Below are 27,358 nucleotides of genomic sequence, written 5' to 3'. Positions count from 1 at the left end.
CAAGTTGTGGAACGCAAAGTACAAGATATTAAATTATACGAAAGGACGTTCGAAAATCCTGAACCGGGACCTGAGTCAACTATCAACGCCCGACTCAACGGACCAAAAATTACAAGTCTACTATGCACAAGAATATAATATAATATTTAAATAATTATATAAATTATTTATATATTTTATATTATATTAAATAACGTCGACAAGCAAGAAATCAAAAGACATGTGATCTGATCCAGCTGTCCATACGATCGCATGGCCACAAGGCACAAAAGCCATGCGATCGCATGACCCCAAAAATCTGGCCAACTCTATAAATTCAGCAATTTTCGGCCAGTTTATGTACACTATCATTCTCTTTACTCTCTGTAATATAAATATATATATATATATATATATATATATATATATATATATATATATATATATATATATATATATATATATATATATATATATATAGGGTAGTTTTATATTAGATTAGTTTGGGTTATGTAACGGTTATTTTACGGGTTTTAAAGTCGAAGTTCTGTCCGTGTAACACTACGCGATAAATACTCAATGTAAGTTATGTTTTCCTTTCTTAATGTCTCGTAGCTAAGTTATTATTATGCTTATTTGAGCCGAAGTAATCATGATGTTGGGCTAAATATTAAAATTGGGTAATTGGGCTTTGTACCATAATTGGGGTTTGGACAAAAGAACGACATTTGTGAAAATTAGACTATGGGCTATTAATGGGCTTTATATTTGTTTAACTAAATGATAGTTTGTTAATTTAATATAAAGATTTACAATTGGACGTACCTATAAATAACCATATACACTCGATCGGACACGATGGGCTGGATATTTATATGTACAAATAATCGTTCATTTAACCGAACACGGGAATGGATTAATAGTTAATAGACTTATTAAAATAGGGGTGAAATTATGTACAAGGACACTTGGCGTAATTGTTAAAAAAGTATTAAACCTTGGGTTACAGCAGTCGATATCCTGGTGTAATTATTAAACAAAGTATTAAAACCTTGTTACAGTTTAAGTCCCCAATTAGTTGGAATATTTGACTTCGGATATAAGGATAATTTGACGAGGACACTCGCACTTTATATTTATGACTGATGGACTATTATGAACAAAAACCAGACGGACATATTGAATAATCCAGGACAAAGAACAATTAACCCATGGGAATAAACTAAAAATCAACACGTCAAACATCATGGTTACGGAAGTTTAAATAAGCATAATTATTTTATTTTATATTTCCTCGTACTTTTATTTATTGTCATTTATTTTACGCACTTTAATTATCGTCATTTATATTTACGCTTAAGTTTTAAAATCGACAAACCGGTCATTAAATGGTAAAACCCCCTTTTATATATTGTTATATATAATTATAAATATTTTGTACAAATATAATTGTTTAAAAATATAGTGTTAAATAAGCTCGTTCCTGTGGAACGAACCGGACTTACTAAAAACTATACTACTCTACGATTAGGTACACTGCCTATAGTGTTGTAGCAAGGTTTAGGTATATCCCATTTATAAATAAATAATTAAAACTTGTGTAAAATTGTATCGTATTTAATAATTTTTCCTTGTAAAATTTAATATTATTTTATACCACTTAGCTTTAACATCAGTATGGTCTGACTTTGTGACCATTTTTAGAGTCTTTAGGGTGTACTAGTGTGTTAGGATTGATGATTGGATGAACATTCATGTTCGGGTCATCGAAATCCGAGCCACGGATCACCCGTTATGACTAAAACATGTTTTTGAACGGATTAAAGATCCAAATTGAGTAATGGCTGTAAGTCACGACTTGGTGGCTATTCTTGAGATATTCTTGAGCACACTAAGGTGTCGAGTGGGTTGGTTAGGCGAAGATATATATAAGACTCGTCGAAAACTGATTCTCGGGGCTCAAGTTATGACCCGATGAACTTTTAATTAAAACTTATGGTTATGAAATAAGACTTATGATATGAATAATGATTTTCATTGTTAATAAATTACTTATGATATGAAAGTAATTATTTTAATTTAAGACTTATGATACACATATTTATTATATCATTTATTAATTAATTATGATTAATGAAACTTTAATTAAACTTATGATTAATAATACTTTTATTATTAATGAAAAGTACTTATGGTAAGTATTAAACTTATATTATGAGGTGATTATAATAAGACTTATAATAAGAATTAATTGATTATTTAATTATTATAAGATTTAATTATAATTTAATTATAATTTAATTATTAAATACTTATGATTTAATGATTATAATTAGAAACTTATGATATGATTAATAATTCATTATTGATTAATAATACTTATGATATGATTTAAAACCTATTATTAATTAATAATACATATATTATGATTAATATTTAATTAATTAATTAAATACTTATGTTATATTAATTATAACATTTAAACTTATGTTAACTTTAAAAATTCATTTTAATTTAATTAAACTTATGTTATGATATAATTATACATATTTAACTTTAATTAACATTATAACTTATGTTATTATTACAACTTACACATTTAAAATTAATGTTGACTATGTTTGACCAAGGTTGACTTTTAGGTTGACTTTCGGTTGACTTTGACTTTCAGTTGACTTTTATTGACTTTCTAATTAAGGAAACTTCCCTAACTTAAAAACTTTCTAAAAATAGAAACTTTCTAAATATGGAAACTTTCTAAATTTGGAAACTTTCCAAAAATAGAAACTTTCCTAAAATAGAAACTTTTCTAAAATAGAAACTTTCTAAAAATAGAAAGTGTGTGTCCGTACGCTGTTCCGATCAAACCGATGCATGTTGAGTGTTGTTCTATATCTACTTGCAACATATACAATAGCTATCATACTAAGACTTGACCTAAGTTAGTTATTTATATCGACCTGCTTTATTTATAGGTCGGCGTTGTGATCATTCCTGATCACTTTACTTCATTTGCTGTTCGCTTATTTGTGTGGTTACTTCGTTTGCTATTAAGGTGAGTTATAGTCTCATATTTCTATTTTAAATCTTTTGGGATGACAATACATGCATTTTATTTTTACGTATTGGACACAAGTAGAAGTTGGTTTAAATTATTCATTGTGAGTCGAACAAAAATATTCTCTAATCTGGTAATTGTAATCACTGGTTTCTACTGGTGAATGTGAATCCTATGGATAGATCTATCGGGTTTGACAACCCTATTTCGAGCTAGTCGCGCTAGCAATTTATAATCGGAATGTTTAGTACTTCGTATTTTGTTGTAGATACACTTGTTCGGTGTATATTATTTATTGTGTTTGGCAAGGGTAAATAAATGGTTAAGTGGTTACCAGGTGGCTCATGGAAAATGGAATAATGTTTTTATATATTTTCTAGCATATAATTTTGTGATCCAAAAAGGAGTTTTTATGTTTTCAAACATAAATTTTTATGGTTTTTATTAAATATTGTTTGCAATATTAAACCTATAATTCACTCAACATCTTTGTTGACAGTTACTCGCATATTTTATTCTCAGGTTCATGATTGATTGCTTTCGCTATGCTTAGAGAGTCTGCATATTTATGATGTTAGCTTTTGTTAAACAATAACTTGCATTATATTTTGATACATTTAATAGCGGATGCTGTTGACTTTGTTTTGGTCAACTTTTGGTTAAGTAATAATGTATGGTTTTTCTAAACTTACATATTTTGATAGGTTTTCTTTATAGGAAATTATTTTTAAATAAAGAATGCAAGGTTATTTATTAAATTCATATAGAGTTATGATCAAGCTGTGGGACCAAGATAACGATGGTCGTCAAGTGTACTTTGACGGGTCGTTAAGTTGGTATCAGATCTCTGGTTGTAGGGAATTAGGCTGCATTGATGTCATTACCCGAGTCAATAGGGTGCATTAGTGAGTCTAGTCTACAGCCCGACCTATTATATATTATTATATGTGATTATTTGTATCGTATTGGTATGTATATTGTTATCATACATACATCTCTGTTATGTTCTAAATCTAGGAGGAACGCCCATTCTGATTTAAACGTATTCTCCGACTCATGCGAGTTTATCTTTTATAAGAACACCTCAGATAGTGAAACCGAGGGTTGTCATTCTTGACTTCTGAAATTCTCGACATTCCTATGTCATCTATTATGGTTATGTGTTTGACGTTTGAGTTATGTTACTCGAGATGTCATTCTTGACTTCTAAATGCTCGGCATTTCAATGTCAGCTATTATGTTTAGGTATATAACATTCTTGTTATATTACGTGCCTTTGTGCCGTTGTGCCTATGTGCTTTGGTTTTGAACCGGAAAACGTCATTCTTGACTTTTAGAGATTCTTGGTTCCTCGAAGACATTTTTATGTCATCGTTACTCTTATTCATTACTTTTTATGTTTTTATCTCTTGTGCTATCCTTAGCACATTGTTTAAGAAATTGTTTTAGAGAAATTGTGTGGAAATTTGAGGTTGATCGTGTATCCTGACCTCATGTAGTGCTATTGGAATGGAACTATGAATTAGTGAAATATAATGGCGTCAGGCCAACGTGATTATATTATGTTAATTCATAAAGAAGTCCCAATATTGTGACATGAGGAATAGAAAGTGAGTCAAAGAATATTTTTACACTACTTATTCAGAAATTCTGATGTATTACATGGGCAGGGAAAATATTCATTATCTTATTTGTTGATATACGAGAAGCTCGTTTTAACCAAATTATGTATCTCATGCTCTATCCTTCATAACTCGCTTGTTAGCAACAGCTTCGCTCGGGAACAGTTTTGGCCAAGGACTTATGTCCTGATAATAGTCAAAACAACATTTAACTTATTGATTTTCATGTCCCCGTAACATTTGTTGGTCAAATGTCACACGACAATTCAAGTCCTTTACTCGATCTTCCACGATCTTACTTCAACTTGTAACCTCTGAAATACAGATACTCTGTTATCATCGGGAGTTTTACACATTTGTTTAACTGGGCGGTTCTCACGAGATTTATGGGCGAATAGAAGTAATGAAATATTTTGTCATGTATACAATTTATAAAATCATATATATACGTATAGATTCAAATGAATAAATTACCCTTACCTATTTTGGCTAGTATATACTAAATCATACCTTCAAAATTATATTAAAAACCACTCAATTATTGAGCTGGTTAACTAAGTCAATTTGTTTTATATAAAATGGTACACATTGTACATACTTCTAAATTTACTAAGAACTTCGTTCCGTTTATGTTGTCACATCAAATGTTTAAAGCTTTTCAAAACTCCTTTGATTGATTTTATCAAATTTTCGCATTACTCTACAGAGTGTTTGGATCACAGTTCCTCTCATCCTCCGTTTAAGGATGAAACTTACCATTAAGTTCATTGATAGAAACTCTTACACCACTTTGGATGCCGGTTTTATAAAATTTGTTGGAAAGTCCTTGCGCTCGTAAAATTTACCCTCTTATGGTTGGACATGGCCAAAACGCAGACCGATAAATCAATTTTCTGGGGTACACTCGGTGGTCACCCTACTGTAGAAAAGGCGCTAGATGAGTTTCTACCCCAACTGTTGTTATAGTGGGTATCATGGATATATATTACACTAGACCGTTTGAGGATTTTCTACTCTTAATATTCGCTATCAACCGCAACACCCTCGTAAACATCAATTCTAGGATTCAACACTTTGAGGTGCACGAAATTATTTTTGGAGATTCATCTCACCTAGATTCGGCCATTCTTTATAACCCATGATTCGCGTTCTTTTCATCCGCACATAAATTTAAGAATATGGATGAATCTTAGATTTCCTCGCTCATTGTACAAGGAAGTTCACTCTCGTTAAAATATCACACCTTTCGTACGTCTTCCTTTCGGAAATGTAATGAAAATCTACTTTGAAGTCCGTGATCCTCGTTATCTCCTTTGAGAGAATTGCCTTAAATATCTGTGCCACCGATGTGACTACTCCTGGTTGCAACTATATTTCATTTATTCTAGTTCGTCCCCTTTGGGAGCTCCTGTTTTGTTTGTTAAGAGGAAAGATGGTTCATTTCGTTTGTGCATTGATTATCGTGAATTGAACAAGCTTACTGTTAAAAACTGCTACCCTCTTCCGAGAATTGATGATCTGTTCGATCAACTTCAAGGTTCGTCCGTTTATTCTAAGATTGGTCTTCGTTCCGGTTATCACCAATTGCGCATTAAAGAAACTGATATTTCGAAAGCCGCTTTCCGTACTCGTTATGGTCACTTCGAATTCCTTGTTATGCCATTCGGATTGATAAATGCACCTGCTGTGTTCATGGACCTCATGAACCATGTGTGTAGACCCTATCTGGACAAATTCGTTATTGTTTTCATCGACGACATCCTTATTTATTCTAAGAGTGATGAGGAGCACGAAGAACATTTGAGGTTGGTGCTTGATTTATTGAGAAAGGAAGGGTTGTACGCTAAGTTCTCTAAGTGTGCCTTTTGTTTAAGAGAAGTTCAATTCCTGGGGCATATTGTTAGTAAACAGGGAATACAAGTTGATCCTGCTAAGATTGAGGCGATTGAGAAGTGGGAGATTTCGAAAACTCCTACTCAGATTCGTCAGTTCCTAGGTTTGGCAGGCTATTATAGAAGGTTCATTCAAGATTTTTCACGAGTAGCGAAACCTCTGATAGCTTTAACGCATAAGGGGAAGAAGTACGAGTGGAAGAGTGAACAAGAGTCTGCTTTCCAAACTCTGAAGAAGAAGTTAATTTCTGCACCGATATTATCACTACCCGAGGGTAATTATGATTTTGTTATCTATTATGATGCTGCGTGTCATGACTTTGGTTGTGTTTTGATGCAGCGAAAGAAAGTCATTGCTTACGCGTCACGTCAGTTGAAGATTCACGAGCAGAATTATACGACCCATGATTTAGAATTGGGAGCTGTTGTGTTGGCGCTTAAGATATGGAGACATTATCTATATGAGGTCAAAAGTATAGTGTACAGTGATCACAAAAGTGTTCAACATATCCTTGATCAGAAACAGTTGAATATGAGGCAGTGACGATGGGTTGAGACGTTGAATGATTATGATTGCAAACTTTTATATCGTCCGGGGAAGGCCAATGTGATGGCCGATGCATTAAGTCGTAAAGAGAGGGCTGAACCTCATAGGTTTAGAGCCTTGAATATGACAATACGAACTAACCTCGCTAGGCAGATTCTTGAGGCACAACAAGAAGCCTTGAAGGAGGAGAATTTCGTAACGGGAAGGTCAGAGGCATAAGTAAGAAATTTGAGGTACGAGCAGATGGCACGCGGTATTTTGCGAGACGTCTTTGGGTTCCAAAGTTTGGTGATTTGCGACAACTTGTGTTAGATGAGGGCATAAAGCTCATAAGTCTAGGTACTCTATACATCCTGGTTCAGGAAAGATGTATCATAATCTTAAGGAGCTATACTGGTGTCCTAACTTGAAAGCTGATGTGGCTACCTAGGTGGCTAAGTGGTTGACCTGTGCTAAGGTCAAAGCTGAACATCGGAAACAGTCCGGAACTTCTGGTGCAACCTGAAATTCCCGAGTGGAAGTGGGAAGGTATTACGATGGACTTTATTACAAAGTTACCAAGAGTTGTGGGTGGTTATGATACCATTTGGGTGATTGTTGACCGACTCACTAAGTCAACTCATTTCTTGCCAATTAAGGAAATAGATTCAATGAAGAAGCTTACTCGTTTGTATTTGAAGGAGATTGTTTCGAGACATGGTGTTCCTGTATCGATTATTTCGGACCGAGACAGTCGATTTACATCGAGGTTTTAGCAGTCCTTACAAGATGCTTTAGGAACTAAATTGGGTATGAGCACCGCTTATCATCCACATTCGGATGGTCGGAGTGAAAGGACCATCCAAACGTTGGAAGACATGTTGAGGGCATGATTAATTGATTTTGGTAATGGTTGGGATAGATACTGTAGTGACCCGAACTTTTCCATGTTTATATATATTAATTGAGATTGATATTTACATGATTAAATGTTTCCAACATGTTAAGCAATCAAACTTGTTAAGACTTGATTAATTGAAATATGTTTCATATAGACAATTGACCACCCAAGTTGACCGGTGATTCACGAACGTTAAAACTTGTAAAAACTATATGATGACATATATATGGTTATATATATAGTTAACATGATATTATGATAAGTAAACATATCATTAAGTATATTAACAATGAACTACATATGTAAAAACAAGACTACTAACTTAATAATTTTGAAACGAGACATATATGTAACGATTATCGTTGTAACGACATTTAATGCATATATATCATATTAAGAGATATTCGTACATCATAATATCATGATAATATAATAATTTAAAATCTCTTTTGATATTATAAACATTGGGTTAACAACATTTAACAAGATCGTTAACCTAAAGGTTTCAAAACAACATTTACATGTAACGACTAACGATGACTTAACGACTCAGTTAAAATGTATATACATGTAGTGTATTAATATGTATTCATACACTTTTGAAAGACTTCAAGACACTTATCAAAATACTTCTACTTAACAAAAATGCTTACAATTACATCCTCGTTCAGTTTCATCAACAATTCTACTCGTATGCACCCGTATTCGTACTCGTACAATACACAGCTTTTAGATGTATGTACTATTGGTATATACACTCCAATGATCAGCTCTTAGCAGCACATGTGAGTCACCTAACACATGTGGGAACCATCATTTGACAACTAGCATGAAATATCTCATAAAATTACAAAAATATGAGTAATCATTCATGACTTATTTACATGAAAACAAAATTACATATCCTTTATATCTAATCCATACACCAACGACTAAAAACACCTATAAACACTTTCATTCTTCAATTTTCTTCATCTAATTGATCTCTCTCAAGTTCTATCTTCAAGTTCTAAGTGTTCTTCATATATTCTACAAGTTCTAGTTACATAAAATCAAGAATACTTTCAAGTTTGCTAGCTCACTTCCAATCTTGTAAGGTGATCATCCAACCTCAAAAAATCTTTGTTTCTTACAGTAGGTTATCATTCTAATATAAGGTAATAATCATATTCAAACTTTGGTTCAATTTCTATAACTATAACAATCTTATTTCAAGTGATGATCTTACTTGAACTTGTTTTCGTGTCATGATTCTGCTTCAAGAACTTCGAGCCATCCAAGGATCCATTGAAGCTAGATCCATTTTTCTCTTTTCCAATAGGTTTATCCAAGGAACTTAAGGTAGTAATGATGTTCATAACATCATTCGATTCATACATATAAAGCTATCTTATTCGAAGGTTTAAACTTGTAATCACTAGAACATAGTTTAGTTAATTCTAAACTTGTTCGCAAACAAAAGTTAATCCTTCTAACTTGACTTTTAAAATCAACTAAACACATGTTCTATATCTATATGATATGCTAACTTAATGATTTAAAACCTGGAAACACGAAAAACACCGTAAAACCGGATTTACGCCGTCGTAGTAACACCGCGGGCTGTTTTGGGTTAGTTAATTAAAAACTATGATAAACTTTGATTTAAAAGTTGTTATTCTGAGAAAATGATTTTTATTATGAACATGAAACTATATCCAAAAATTATTATTAAACTCAAAGTGGAAGTATGTTTTCTAAAATGGTCATCTAGACGTCGTTCTTTCGACTGAAATGACTACCTTTACAAAAATGACTTCTAACTTATTTTTCCGACTATAAACCTATACTTTTTCTGTTTAGATTCATAAAATAGAGTTCAATATGAAACCATAGCAATTTGATTCACTCAAAACGGATTTAAAATGAAGAAGTTATGGGTAAAACAAGATTGGATAATTTTTCTCATTTTAGCTACGTGAAAATTTGTAACAAATCTATTCCAACCATAACTTAATCAACTTGTATTGTATATTATGTAATCTTGAGATACCATAGACACGTATACAATGTTTCAACCTATCATGTCGACACATCTATATATATTTCGGAACAACCATAGACACTCTATATGTGAATGTTGGAGTTAGCTATACAGGGTTGAGGTTGATTCCAAAATATATATAGTTTGAGTTGTGATCAATACTGAGATACGTATACACTGGGTCGTGGATTGATTCAAGATAATATTTATTGATTTATTTCTGTACATCTAACTGTGGACAACTAGTTGTAGGTTACTAACGAGGACAGCTGACTTAATAAACTTAAAACATCAAAATATATTAAAAGTGTTGTAAATATATTTTGAACATACTTTGATATATATGTATATATTGTTATAGGTTCGTGAATCAACCAGTGGCCAAGTCTTACTTCCCGACGAAGTAAAAATCTGTGAAAGTGAGTTATAGTCCCACTTTTAAAATCTAATATTTTTGGGATGAGAATACATGCAGGTATTATAAATGATTTACAAAATAGACAGAAGTACGTGAAACTACATTCTATGGTTGAATTATCGAAATCGAATATGCCCCTTTTTATTAAGTCTGGTAATCTAAGAATTAGGGAACAGACACCCTAATTGATGCGAATCCTAAAGATAGATCTATCGGGCCCAACAAGCCCCATCCAAAGTACCGGATGCTTTAGTACTTCGAAATTTATATCATATCCGAAGGGTGTCCCGGAATGATGGGGATATTCTTATATATGCATCTTGTTAATGTCGGTTACCAGGTGTTCACCATATGAATGATTTTTATCTCTATGTATGGGATGTGTATTGAAATATAAAATCTTGTGGTCTATTATTATGATTTGATATATATAGGTTAAACCTATAACTCACGAACATTTTTTTGACGTTTTAAGCATGTTTATTCTCAGGTGATTATTAAGAGCTTCCGCTGTCGCATACTTAAATAAGGACGAGATTTGGAGTCCATGCTTGTATGATATTGTGTAAAAACTGCATTCAAGAAACTTATTTTGTTGTAACATATTTGTATTGTAAACCATTATGTAATGGTCGTGTGTAAACAGGATATTTTAGATTATCATTATTTGATAATCTACGTAAAGCTTTTTAAACCTTTATTGATGAAATAAAGGCTATGGTTTGTTTTAAAATGAATGCAGTCTTTGAAAAACGTCTCATATAGAGGTCAAAACCTCGCAACGAAATTAATTAATATGGAACGCTTTTAATCAATAAGAACGGGACATTTCAGTTGGTATCCGAGCGTTGGTCTTAGAGAACCAGAATTTTGCATTAGTGTGTCTTATCTAGTTTGTTAGGATGCATTAGTGAGTCTGGACTTCGACCGTGTTTACTTGAAAAATGATTGCTTAACAAATTTTGTTGGAAACTATATATTTTTAACATGTGAATATTACATGATATATTAATCTCTTAACGCGTTTGATATTATGTGATAGATGTCTACCTCTAGAACAAGTCCCATTGACTCACCTAATAATAATGAAGAGTCAAATATAAATTGGAATGATTCGTGGACTGATTCACAAGTTCCCGAAGAGGAACCGGAAGAAGAGTCAGAACCGGAAGAAGAATCGGAACCGGAAGAAGAAATAGAACCGGTGGGGGAAATAATAAAACGGTTAAGTAAAAGAAAATCCTCAACCAACCGACCAAGGTTAATTATGGTCAATGGTGTTTCCGCCAAGGAAGCAAAATATTGGGAGGATTACCAATTCTCCGATGAATCGGATTCCGACGAGAATTCCGATGATGTTATAGAAATTACCTCAACTGAATTTAAAAAGGCAAAAGAAAATAATAAGGGAAAGGGCATAAAAATAGAGAAATCTAATTCCAACCCCGATGAACTTTATATGTATCGTCAACCCCCGAAGTCCTTAAGTTGTAACAATGACCCGGGAACCTCTAAACCACCAGGTTTTTCTAAACCAATGTGGAAAACGACGGATCGTATTAGGGGAACATCATATATCCCTAGAAACTTGGCAAAACGAACCAAAACCGAAGAAGAAGAAACAAGCGAGTCGGAATAAGATAGTTGTATTCGTGTGGTGTAATATATGTAATATAGTATGCTTATGCTTTATGATATATGTAAAAATTGCTTGTATTAATAAGTATTTTTTTATGAATCTAACTCTTGTCTATTTTACAGTATAAAAACACAAAATGGATAGACAACCCAATATTTTAAGAGACCTACCCGGAGACATGATTGATGAAATCTTGTCTAGAGTCGGTCAGAATTCTTCGGCACAACTATTTAAGGCGAGATCAGTTTGTAAGACATTCGAAGAACGTTCCAAGAATGTCTTGGTTTATAAGAGACTTTCGTTTGAAAGATGGGGGATATCACATTGGGAAACCAATAAGTTATGATGTGTTTACTTTGACACATATATTGCGGGGAACCCAAATGCTATTTTACGCAATGGGTTAAGAAATTATTTTGACTCAATATATCCGAATATTGGACTTCGTGATTTAGAAAAAGCGGCTAACATGCAACATAAAGAAGCATGTTATGCTTACGGATTAGTAATGTTCGCTTCTCACCAAAGTGAGAACAAGAACATTGGGCTACAACTATTAAACAAAACGTTCCCACAAGTGACGGAGTCGGTAATTGGGGTAAGAAATGAGGTTTTTAGATTGTTACGGGACTGTTGGACATTACGTAACCCTCGTCCCTTTGACGACGTTACAACACGCTGTCTTATCAACGGCCATAACGGTTATGTTCCACAAGACCAAGGATGGGAAGTAATTCTAGTAAAACCAGAATGCATGACTTGTTTCTGGACGTATGAATTACATGTCTTTATTGCCTTTGCTGAACGACTTGTGTACTAGCTAGAATTATCTTCACAACCATCTTGTATCAAATTTACTGTGTGCTATATTTCATGCTATATGTAAAATAAGAGGTATTGTAAGTTTGTAAAATATTGTGTAAAAGTTTGAACGCGAAATATTATTATAATCAGTTTTTCATATAGAATTGTAGTAGTTGAATTGTATATTAGCTACTAAGTATGAACTTAACGGGTAGGTACTACCCGAATTTAAACTTATAAAACGCTAATATGAAGAAAAAGCTTTTATAAATGAGTTCATATTATGCTACGAAATACTATTAACTACTCTTAATATTCTGTATGATTAACTTGTTCCGTTTGACTATTTTGAAGGAAATGGCACCGACTACTCGACACACCGTGAATATGAATGAAGAGGAATTCCGTACTTTTCTAGCTTCAAACATAGCCGCAGTACAGGCTGTGCTACATACCAACAATAACCTTGGATCTAGCAGTACAGGAAATCGTGTAGGATGCACCTACAAAGAATTCACTGCCTGCAAACCTTTGGAATTTGATGGAACCGAAGGACCGATCGGATTGAAACGGTGGACCGAGAAGGTCGAATCGGTGTTTGCCATAAGTAAGTGTACTGAAGAGGACAAAGTAAAGTACGCTACGCATACCTTCACAGGTTCTGCGTTAACATGGTGGAATACCTATCTAGAGCAAGTGGGACAAGACGATGCGTACGCACTACCGTGGTCAGCATTCAAGCACTTGATGAACGAGAAGTACCGTCCCAGAACCGAGGTCAATAAGCTCAAGACAGAACTTAGAGGGTTACGAACCCAAGGATTTGATATTACCACGTACGAAAGACGATTCACAGAATTGTGCCTATTGTGTCCGGGAGCATTCGAAGATGAGGAAGAGAAGATCGACGCGTTTGTGAAAGGATTACCGGAAAGAATCCAAGAAGATATAAGTTCACACGAGCCCGCCTCCATACAACAGGCATGTAGAATGGCTCACAAACTAGTGAACCAGATTGAAGAAAGGATTAAAGAGCAGACTACTGAAGAGGCCAATGTGAAGCAAGGCAAAAGAAAGTGGGAGGAAAACGGTGATAAGAATCACCAATACAACAACAACAACAACAACAACAACAACAACAACAACCACAACAATCATCTTAACAACAATAATAACCGCAACAACAACAACAATCAGAAGCAGCTATGCCAAAGGTGTGAAAAGTATCACTCGGGGTTCTGCACCAAATTTTTCAACAAGTGTAAAAGAAATGGTCATAGCGCGGTGAAGTGTGATGTCTACGGACCAGGGGTTAACAGAACGAAAGGAACAAATGGTGTCGGAACGAGTAATGGCGGAGCAAGTAGTGTCGGAGCAAGTTATGCCAATGTAGTTTGTTATAAATGTGGAAAACCGGGCCACATTATTAGAAATTGCCCGAACCAGGAGAACACGAATGGACAATGCCGCGGAAGAGTTTTCAATATTAATGCGGCAGAGGCACAGGAAGACCCGGAGCTTGTTACGGGTACGTTTCTTATTGACAATAAATCTTCTTACGTTTTATTTGATTCGGGTGCGGATAGAAGCTATATGAGTAGAGATTTTTGTGCTAAATTAAGTTGTCCATTGACGCCTTTGGATAGTAAATTTTTACTCTAATTAGCAAATGGTAAATTAATTTCAGCAGATAATATATGTCGGAATCGAGAAATTAAACTGGTTAGCGAAACATTTAAGATTGATTTGATACCAGTAGAGTTAGGGAGTTTTGATGTGATAATCGGTATGGACTGGTTGAAAGAAGTGAAAGCAGAGATCGTTTGTTACAAAAATGCAATTCGCATTATACGAGAAAAAGGAAAACCCTTAATCGTGTACGGAGAAAAGGGCAACACGAAGCTACATCTTATTAGTAATTTGAAGGCACAAAAACTAATAAGAAAAGGTTGCTATGCTGTTCTAGCACACGTCGAGAAAGTACAAACTGAAGAAAAGAGCATCAATGATGTTCCCGTCGCAAAAGAATTTCCCGATGTATTTTCGAAAGAATTACCGGGATTACCCCCACATCGATCCGTTGAATTTCAAATAGATCTTGTACTAGGAGCTGCACCAATAGCTCGTGCTCCTTACAGACTCGCACCCAGCGAGATGAAAGAACTGCAAAGCCAATTACAAGAACTTTTAGAGTGTGGTTTCATTCGAGCAAGCACATCACCGTGGGGAGCTCCTGTTTTGTTTGTCAAGAAAAAAGATGGTACATTCAGGTTGTGTGTCGACTACCGAGAGTTGAACAAACTTACCATCAAGAACCGCTACCCACTACTGAGAATCGACGACTTATTTGATCAACTACAAGGCTCGTCTGTTTATTCAAAGATTGACTTACGTTCCGGGTATCATCAAATGCGGGTGAAAGAAGATGATATTCCAAAGACTGCTTTCAGAACACGTTACGGTCATTACGAGTTTATGGTCATGCCGTTTGGTTTAACTAATGCACCAGCTGTGTTCATGGACATTATGAACCGAGTGTGTGGACCATACCTTGACAAGTTTGTCATTGTTTTCATTGATGACATACTTATTTACTCAAAGAATGACCAAGAACACGGTGAACATTTGAGAAAAGTGTTAGAAGTATTGAGGAAGGAAGAATTGTACGCTAAGTTTTCGAAGTGTGCATTTTGGTTGGAAGAAGTTCAATTCCTCGGTCACATAGTGAACAAAGAAGGTATTAAGGTGGATCCGGCAAAGATAGAAACTGTTGAAAAGTGGGAAACCCCGAAAACTCCGAAACACATACGCCAGTTTTTAGGACTAGCTGGTTACTACAGAAGGTTCATCCAAGACTTTTCCAGAATAGCAAAACCCTTGACTGCATTAACGCATAAAGGGAAGAAATTTGAATGGAATGATGAACAAGAGAAAGCGTTTCAGTTATTGAAGAAAAAGCTAACTACGGCACCTATATTGACATTGCCTGAAGGGAATGATGATTTTGTGATTTATTGTGACGCATCAAAGCAAGGTCTCGGTTGTGTATTAATGCAACGAACGAAGGTGATTGCTTATGCGTCTAGACAATTGAAGATTCACGAGCAAAATTATACGACGCATGATTTGGAATTAGGCGCGGTTGTTTTTGCATTAAAGACTTGGAGGCACTACTTATATGGGGTCAAAAGTATTATATATACCGACCACAAAAGTCTTCAACAGATATTTAATCAGAAACAACTGAATATGATGCAGCGTAGCTGGATTGAATTGTTGAATGATTACGACTTTGAGATTCGTTACCACCCGGGAAAGGCAAATGTGGTAGCCGATGCCTTGAGCAGGAAGGACAGAGAACCCATTCGAGTAAAATCTATGAATATAATGATTCATAATAACCTTACTACTCAAATAAAGGAGGTGCAACAAGGAGTTTTAAAAGAAGGAAATTTAAAGGATGAAATACCCAAAGGATCGGAGCAGCATCTTAATATTCGGGAAGACAGAACCCGGTATAGGGCTAAAGGATTTGGGTACCAAAATTTGGAGATATGAGAGAAATGGTACTTAGAGAAGCTCATAAAACCAGATACTCAATACATCCTGGAACGGGGAAGATCTACAAGGATCTCAAGAAACATTTTTGGTGGCCGGGTATGAAATCCGATGTTGCTAAATACGTAGGAGAATGTTTGACGTGTTCTAAGGTCAAAGCTGAGCATCAGAAACCATCAGGTCTACTTCAACAACCCGAAATCCCGGAATGGAAATGGGAAAACATTACCATGGATTTCATCACTAAATTGCCAAGGACTGCAAGTGGTTTTGATACTATTTGGGTAATAGTTGATCGTCTCACCAAATCAGCACACTTCCTGCCAATAAGAGAAGATGACAAGATGGAGAAGTTAACACGACTGTATTTGAAGGAAGTCGTCTCCAGACATGGAATACCAATCTCTATTATCTCTGATAGGGATGGCAGATTTATTTCAAGATTCTGGCAGACATTACATCAAGCATTAGGAACTCGTCTAGACATGAGTACTGCCTATCATCCACAAACTGATGGGCAAAGCGAAAGGACGATACAAACGCTTGAAGACATGCTACGAGCATGTGTTATTGATTTCAGAAACAGTTGGGATCGACATCTACCGTTAGCAGAATTTTCCTACAACAACAGCTACCATTCAAGTATTGAGATGGCGCCGTTTGAAGCACTTTATGGTAGAAAGTGCAGGTATCCGATTTGTTGGAGTGAAGTGGGGGATAGACAAATTACGGGTCCGGAGATTATACAAGAAACTACCGAGAAGATCATCCAGATTCAACAACGGTTGAAAACCGCCCAAAGTCGACAAAAGAGCTACGCTGACATTAAAAGAAAAGATATAGAATTTGAAATTGGAGAGATGGTCATGCTTAAAGTTGCACCTTGGAAAGGCGTTGTTCGATTTGGTAAACGAGGGAAATTAAATCCAAGGTATATTGGACCATTCAAGATTATTGATCGTGTCGGACCAGTAGCTTACCGACTTGAGTTACCTCAACAACTCGCGGCTGTACATAACACTTTCCACGTCTCGAATTTGAAGAAATGTTTTGCTAACGAAGATCTCACTATTCCGTTAGATGAAATTCAAATCAATGAAAAACTTCAATTCATCGAAGAACCCGTCGAAATAATGGATCGTGAGGTTAAAAGACTTAAGCAAAACAAGATACCAATTGTTAAGGTTCGATGGAATGCTCGTAGAGGACCCGAGTTCACCTGGGAGCGTGAAGATCAGATGAAGAAGAAATACCCACATCTATTTCCAGAAGATTCGTCAACACCTTCAACAGCTTAAAATTTCGGGACGAAATTTATTTAACGGGTAGGTACTGTAGTGACCCGAACTTTTCAATGTTTATATATATTAATTGAGATTGATATTTACATGATTAAATGTTTCCAACATGTTAAGCAATCAAACTTGTTAAGACTTGATTAATTGAAATATGTTTCATATAGACAATTGACCACCCAAGTTGACCGGTGATTCACGAACGTTAAAACTTGTAAAAACTATATGATGACATATATATGGTTATATATATAGTTAACATGATATTATGATAAGTAAACATATCATTAAGTATATTAACAATGAACTACATATGTAAAAACAAGACTACTAACTTAATAATTTTGAAACGAGACATATATGTAACGATTATCGTTGTAACGACATTTAATGTATATATATCATATTAAGAGATATTCGTACATCATAATATCATGATAATATAATAATTTAAAATCTCTTTTGATATTATAAACATTGGGTTAACAACATTTAACAAGATCGTTAACCTAAAGGTTTCAAAACAACATTTACATGTAACGACTAACGATGACTTAACGACTCAGTTAAAATGTATATACATGTAGTGTATTAATATGTATTCATACACTTTTGAAAGACTTCAAGACACTTATCAAAATACTTCTACTTAATAAAAATGCTTACAATTACATCCTCGTTCAGTTTCATCAACAATTCTACTCGTATGCACCCGTATTCGTACTCGTACAATACACAGCTTTTAGATGTATGTACTATTGGTATATACACTCCAATAATCAGCTCTTAGTAGCCCATGTGAGTCACCTAACACATGTGGGAACCATCATTTGACAACTAGCATGAAATATCTCATAAAATTACAAAAATATGAGTAATCATTCATGACTTATTTACATGAAAACAAAATTACATATCCTTTATATCTAATCCATACACCAACGACCAAAAAACACCTACAAACACTTTCATTCTTCAATTTTATTCATCTAATTGATCTCTCTCAAGTTCTATCTTCAAGTTCTAAGTGTTCTTCATATATTCTACAAGTTCTAGTTACATAAAATCAAGAATACTTTCAAGTTTGCTAGCTCACTTCCAATCTTGTAAGGTGATCATCCAACCTCAACAAATCTTTGTTTCTTACAGTAGGTTATCATTCTAATACAAGGTAATAATCATATTCAAACTTTGGTTCAATTTCTATAACTATAACAATCTTATTTCAAGTGATGATCTTACTTGAACTTGTTTTCGTGTCATGATTCTGCTTCAAGAACTTCGAGCCATCCAAGGATCCATTGAAGCTAGATCCATTTTTCTCTTTTCCAGTAGGTTTATCCAAGGAACTTAAGGTAGTAATGATGTTCATAACATCATTCGATTCATACATATAAAGCTATCTTATTCGAAGATTTAAACTTGTAATCACTAGAACATAGTTTAGTTAATTCTAAACTTGTTCGCAAACAAAAGTTAATCCTTCTAACTTGACTTTTAAAATCAACTAAACACATGTTCTATATCTATATGATATGCTAACTTAATGATTTAAAACCTGGAAACACGAAAAACACCGTAAAACCGGATTTACGCCGTCGTAGTAACACCGCGGGCTGTTTTGGGTTAGTTAATTAAAAACTATGATAAACTTTGATTTAAAAGTTGTTATTCTGAGAAAATGATTTTTATTATGAACATGAAACTATATCCAAAAATTATTATTAAACTCAAAGTGGAAGTATGTTTTCTAAAATGGTCATCTAGACGTCGTTCTTTCGACTGAAATGACTACCTTTACAAAAACGACTTGTAACTTATTTTTCCGACTATAAACCTATACTTTTTATGTTTAGATTCATAAAATAGAGTTCAATATGAAACCATAGCAATTTGATTCACTCAAAACAGATTTAAAATGAAGAAGTTATGGGTAAAACAAGATTGGATAATTTTTCTCATTTTAGCTACGTGAAAATTTGTAACAAATCTATTCCAACCATAACTTAATCAACTTGTATTGTATATTATGTAATCTTGAGATACCATAGACACGTATACAATGTTTCGACCTATCATGTCGACACATCTATATATATTTCGGAACAACCATAGACACTCTATATGTGAATGTTGGAGTTAGCTATACAGGGTTGAGGTTGATTCCAAAATATATATAGTTTGAGTTGTGATCAATACTGAGATACGTATACACTGGGTCGTGGATTGATTCAAGATAATATTTATCGATTTATTTCTGTACATCTAACTGTGGACAACTAGTTGTAGGTTACTAACGAGGACAGCTGACTTAATAAACTTAAAACATCAAAATATATTAAAAGTGTTGTAAATATATTTTGAACATACTTTGATATATATGTATATATTGTTATAGGTTCGTGAATCAACCAGTGGCCAAGTCTTACTTCCCGACGAAGTAAAAATCTGTGAAAGTGAGTTATAGTCCCACTTTTAAAATCTAATATTTTTGGGATGAGAATACATGCAGGTTTTATAAATGATTTACAAAATAGACACAAGTACGTGAAACTACATTCTATGGTTGAATTATCGAAATCGAATATGCCCCTTTTTATTAAGTCTGGTAATCTAAGAATTAGGGAACAGACACCCTAATTGACGCGAATACTAAAGATAGATCTATCGGGCCCAACAAGCCCCATCCAAAGTACCGGATGCTTTAGTACTTCGAAATTTATATCATATCCGAAGGGTGTCCCGGAATGATGGGGATATTCTTATATATGCATCTTGTTAATGTCGGTTACCAGGTGTTCACCATATGAATGATTTTTATCTCTATGTATGGGATGTGTATTGAAATATGAAATCTTGTGGTTTATTATTATGATTTGATATATATAGGTTAAACCTATAACTCACCAACATTTTTGTTGACGTTTTAAGCATGTTTATTCTCAGGTGATTATTAAGAGCTTCCGCTGTCGCATACTTAAATAAGGACGAGATTTGGAGTCCATGCTTGTATGATATTGTGTAAAAACTGCATTCAAGAAACTTATTTTGTTGTAACATATTTGTATTGTAAACCATTATGTAATGGTCGTGTGTAAACAGGATATTTTAGATTATCATTATTTGATAATCTACGTAAAGCTTTTTAAACCATTATTGATGAAATAAAGGTTATGGTTTGTTTTAAAATGAATGCAGTCTTTGAAAAACGTCTCATATAGAGGTCAAAACCTCGCAACGAAATCAATTAATATGGAACGTTTTTAATCAATAAGAACGGGACATTTCAGATACTTGCCGTTGGCTGAATTTTCTTATAACAACAGTTATCATGCAAGTATTAAGGCCGCACCATTTGAAGCTCTGTATGGCAGGAAGTGTAGGTCTCCTGTCTATTGAAATGAGGTTGGGATGCTCAACTCACAGGTCCAGAAATTATTCATGAGACTAACAAAAAAAATCGTACAGATTAAAGAAAGATTGAGAACTGCCAGAAGTTGGCAAAAGAGCTATGCCACAAGAAGAAAGAAATATATTGAGTTTCAGGTCAGTGACCGTGTTATGTTGAAAGTATCAGCTTAGAAGAGTGTGGTACGATTTGGTAAGAGAAAAAAAGTTGAATCCTCGTTTTGTTGGACCGTTTGAGATTATTGAGAGAGTTGGACCCGTGGCTTATCGTTTGAAATTGCCACAAGAACTCAGTGCTGTTCACGATGTTTTTCACGTGTCGAATTTGAAGAAGTGTTTGGCGGAGGCCGATGAAACTATTCCTCTGGAGGAACTTCATGTTGATAAGCAACTTCATTTTATTAAGGAACCTGTTGAAATTATGGATCGAGAGGTTAAGACTCTTAAGCAGAACATAATTCCTATTGTTCGGGCTAGATGGAACGCCAGACGCGGTCCCGAGTTCACTTGGGAGCGTGAAGATTAGATGAAGCAGAAGTACCCGCATTTGTTCTCAGATGCTGAGTCAACCCCTGCACCTGCTTAAATTTCGGGACGAAATTTCCGTAACGGGAAGGTACTGTAACGACTCTACTTTTTCCGTTATATTTTATCGTTAATTATTTAATGACCGTTAACTGTTATTCGTACCACGTCATTTCTATGACCTATATTATTATTTTTGTAATAATATATTAATTATTATGTGTTAAATGAATATTTGTATTCATATTTCAAATTGCATGTTTCTACGTGTCGTGGATTTCTATCCGGCGAATCTTTTCGATTTTCAAACCAACGGTCAAACTTTTGAGATTTTTAAATCCAAATTATTTTAAATATGATATTTTGATGTCATATGAATATATATAGTGTTTATATATTTTATTTGTCGCGTGTGCGTTATCTCTCCAAATATTTAATCGCGTAGCGGTATTTTCGTGTTTTGGGCTTCGTTCGGGCATTCGGGCCAAAAGCTATTAAAAATTTATCAAATTTGGACCACAAAGGGGCCTACCCCATCAAAATTTTGGCCAAACTCCCCCCTTTACCCCATTTTTATTTTTTAAAATTTTTTATTTCATTTTATTTTCTCATTTCTTTTTCCTTAACCTAAATCTAGCAAGTCTTTTTCTCTCATCTTCCTCCTCTTCTCTTTTTATTTTTTTGGCCGCCACTTTCACATCACCATCATCATCAATTGATCATCTTCTAGTACTTGGATCAAGGGGCTTTTTACATAATCGGATTCATCTCTTCAATCTCTACGCGTCCATATTCATCTTTTCTTGATTAGGGTATAAAACCTAACCCTAACTTTTTGACTTTTCTTTAATTTTACTATTTTTATATGTTATATTGATAGTATGATGATTATATGTTATTGTATTGTTGATAGTATGCGTAGAAATGCTCGTTAATTCATGTTTTCGGTTTGATTGATTTGGGACAGCGGTTTGTTTGGTTGTTTCTGTAAACACAACTGATATAAAAGTGAAATTAAAGTGTCTATATGAGTTCCTCTCATCAAGACATTAATTTTAGACTCCGGATTCATGTTATTTCGATTCCCGGAACATAAGTTATGATCAAAATGGTGTTTAATTGAAATTAAAATATGAAAACGAATTGGTACAGGTATGGTATGACTTTGTGACTATTTTTAGAGTCTTTAGGGTGTACTAGTGTGTTAGGATTAATGATTGGATGAACATTCATCTTCGGGTCATCGAAATCCGAGCCACCGATCACCCGTTATGACTAAAACATGTTTTTGAACGGATTAAAGATCCAAATTTAGTAATGGCTGTAAGTCACGACTTGGTGGCTGTTATTGAGCACACTAAGGTTTCGGGGGGGTTGGTTAGGCGAAGATATATATAAGACTCTCCGAAAACTGATTCCCGAGGCTCAAGTTATGACCCGATGAACTTTTAATTAAAACTTATGATTATGAAATAAGACTTATGATATGAATAATGATTTTCATTGTTAATAAATTACTTATGATATGAAAGTAATTATTTTAATTTAAGACTTATGATACACATATTTATTATATCATTTATTAATTAATTATGATTAATGAAACTTTAATTAAACTTATGATTAATAATACGTTTATTATTAATGAAAAGTACTTATGGTAAGTATTAAACTTATATTATGAGGTGATTATAATAAGACTTATAATAAGAATTAATTGATTATTTAATTATTATAATATTTAATTATTATTTAATTATAATTTAATTATTAAATACTTATGATTTAATGATTATAATTAGAAACTTATGATATGATTAATAATTCATTATTAATTAATAATACTTATGATGTTATTTAAAACCTATTATTAATTAATAATACTTATATTATGATTAATATTTAATTAATTAATTAAATACTTATGTTATATTAATTATAACATTTAAACTTATGTTAACTTTAAAAATTCATTTTAATTTAATTAAACTTATGTTATGATATAATTATACATATTTAACTTTAATTAACATTATAACTTATGTTATTATTACAACTTACACTTTTAAAATTAATGTTGACTATGTTTGACCAAGGTTGACTTTTGCGTTGACTTTCAGTTGACTTTGACTTTCAGTTGACTTTTGTTGACTTTCTAATTAAGGAAATAAAAACTTTCTAAAAATAGAAACTTTCTAAATATGGAAACTTTCTAAATTTGGAAACTTTCCAAAAATAGAAACTTTCCTAAAATAGAAACTTTCTAAAAATAGAAAGTGTGTGTCCGTACGCTGTTCCGATCAAACCGATGCATGTTGAGTGTTGTTCTATATCTACTTGCAACATATACAATAGCTATTATACTAAGACTTGACCTAAGTTAGTTATTTATATCGACCTGCTTTATTTATAGGTCGGCGTTGTGATCATTCCTGATCACTTTACTTCATTTGTTGTTCGCTTATTTGTGTGGTTACTTCGTTTGCTATTAAGGTGAGTTATAGTCCCATATTTCTATTTTAAATCTTTTGGGATGAGAATACATGCATTTTATTTTTACGTATTGGACACAAGTAGAAGTTGGTTTAAATTATTCATTGTGAGTCGAACAAAAATATTCCCTAATCTGGTAATTGTAATCACTGGTTTCTACTGGTGAACGCGAATCCTATGGATAGATCTATCGGGTTTGACAACCCCATTTCGAGCTAGTCGCGCTAGCAATTTATAATCGGAATGTTTAGTACTTCGTATTTTGTTGTAGATACACTTGTTCGGTGTATATTATTTATTGTGTTTGGCAAGGGTAAATAAATAGTTAAGTGGTTACCAGGTGGCTCACGGAAAATGGAATAATGTTTTTATATGTTTTCTAGCATATAATTTTGTGATCCAAAAAGGAGTTTTTATGTTTTCAAACATAAATTTTTATGGTTTTTATTAAATATTGTTTGCAATATTAAACCTATAATTCACTCAATATTTTTGTTGACAGTTACTCGCATGTTTTATTCTCAGGTTCATGATTGATTGCTTCTGTTGTGCTTAGAGAGTCTGCATATTTATGATGGCAGCTTTTGTTAAACAATAACTTGCATTCTATTTTGATACATTTAATAGCGGATGCTGTTGACTTTGTTTTGGTCAACTTTTGGTTAAGTAATAATGTATGGTTTTTCTAAACTTACATATTTTGATAGGTTTCATTTATAGGAAATCATTTTTAAATAAAGAATGCAAGGTTATTTATTAAATTCATATAGAGTTATGATCAAGTTATGGGACCAAGATAACGATGGTCGTCAAGTGTACTTTGACGGGTCGTTAAAGCACCTATATTGTCATTGCCTGAAGGGAATGATGATTTTGTGATATATTGTGACGCCTCAAAGCAAGGCCTCGGTTGTGTATTAATGCAACGAACGAAGGTAATTGCTTATGCGTCTAGACAATTGAAGATTCACTAGCAAAATTATACGACACACAATTTGGAATTAGGCGCTGTTGTTTTTGCATTAAAGACTTGGAGGCACTACTTATATGGGGTCAAAAGTATTATATATACCGACCACAAAAGTCTTCAACATATATTTAATCAGAAACAACTGAACATGAGGCAGCGCAGGTGGATTGAATTGTTGAATGATTACGACTTTGAGATTCGTTACCACCCGGGGAAGGCGAATGTGGTAGCCGACGCTTTAAGTAGAAAGGACAGAGAACCCATTCGAGTAAAAGCTATGAATATAATGATTCACAATAACCTTACTACTCAAATAAAGGAGGCGCAACAAGGAGTTTTAAAAGAGAGAAATTTAAAGGATGAAATATCCAAAGGATCGGAGAAGCATCTTAACATTCGGGAAGACGGAACCCGGTATAGGGTTGAAAGAATTTGGGTACCAAAATTTGGAGATATGAGAGAAATGGTACTTAGAGAAGCTCATAAAACCAGATACTCAATACATCCTGGAATGGGGAAGATGTACAAAGATCTCAAGAAACATTTTTGGTGGCCAGGTATGAAAGCCGATGTTGCTAAATACGTAGGAGAATGTTTGACGTGTTCTAAGGTCAAAGCTGGGCATTAAAAACCATCAGGTCTACTTCAACAACCCGAAATCCCGGAATGGAAATGGGAAAACATTACCATGGATTTCATCACTAAATTGCCAAGGACTACAAGTGGTTTTGATACTATTTGGGTAATAGTTGATCATCTCACCAAATCAGCACACTTCCTGCCAATAAGAGAAGATGACAAGATGGAGAAGTTAGCACGACTGTATTTGAAGGAAGTCATCTCCAGACATGGAATACCAATCTCTATTATCTCTGATAGGGATGGCAGATTTGTTTTAAGGTTTTGGCAGACATTACAACAAGCATTGGGATCTCGTCTAGACATGAGTACTACCTATCATCCACAAATCGATGGGCAGAGTGAAAGGACGATACAGACTCTTGAAGACATGCTACGAGCATGTGTTATTGATTTTGGAAACGGTTGGGATCGACATCTACCATTAGCAGAATTTTCCTACAACAACAGTTACCACTCGAGTATCAAAATGGCACCGTTCGAAGCACTTTATAGTAGAAAGTGCAGATCTCCAATTTGTTGGAATGAATTGGGGGATAAACAGATTACGGGTCTGGAGATAATCCAAGAAACTACAGAGAAAATCATCCAAATTCAACAACGGTTGAAAACCGCTCAGAGTCGACAAAAGAGCTACGCGGACCTTAAAAGGAAAGATATAGAATTTGAAATTGGGGAGATGGTCATGCTTAAGGTTTCGCCTTGGAAAGGCATTGTTCGATTTGGTAAACGGGGGAAACTAAATCCAAGATACATTGGACAATTCAAGATTTTAGATCGTGTCGGACCAGTAGCCTACCGACTTGAATTACCTCAACAACTCGCCAATGTACATAATACCTTTCACGTCTCGAATCTGAAGAAGTGCTTAGCTAAAGAAGATCTCACTATTCCTTTAGACGAAATTAAAATCAATGAAAAACTACAATTCATTGAAGAACCCGTCGAGATAATGGATCGTGAGGTTAAAAGGCTCAAGCAAAACAAGATACCAATTGTTAAGGTTCGATGGAATGCTCGTAGAGGACCCGAGTTCACCTGGGAACGAGAAGATCAGATGAAGAAGAAATACCCGCACTTATTTCCAGAAGATACGTCGACACCTCCAACTGCTTAAAATTTCGGGACGAAATTTATTTAACGGGTAGGTACTGTAGTGACCCTAACTTTTCCATGTTTATATATATTAAATGAAAATGATATTTATATGATTAAGTGTTTCCAACATGTTAAACAATCAAACTTTTTAAGACTTGATTAATTGAAATAGGTTTTATATAGACAATTGACCACCCAAGTTGACCGGTGATTCACGAACGTTAAAACTTGTAAAAACTATATGATGTCATATATAGGGATATATATATAGTTAACATGGTATTATGATAAGTAAACATATCATTAAGTATATTAACAATGAACTACATATGTAAAAACAAGACTACTAACTTAATGATTTCGAAACGAGACATATATGTAACGATTATCGTTGTAACGACATTTAATTGTATATATATCATATTAAGATATATTAATATATCATAATATCATGATAATGTAATAATTTAACAACTCATTTGATATAATAAACAATGGGTTAACAACACT

This window comes from Rutidosis leptorrhynchoides, chromosome 2 (genome assembly GCF_046630445.1).
Source record: "Rutidosis leptorrhynchoides isolate AG116_Rl617_1_P2 chromosome 2, CSIRO_AGI_Rlap_v1, whole genome shotgun sequence".
NCBI lineage: Eukaryota > Viridiplantae > Streptophyta > Magnoliopsida > Asterales > Asteraceae > Rutidosis > Rutidosis leptorrhynchoides.
This window is presented reverse-complemented; position numbering follows the sequence as displayed.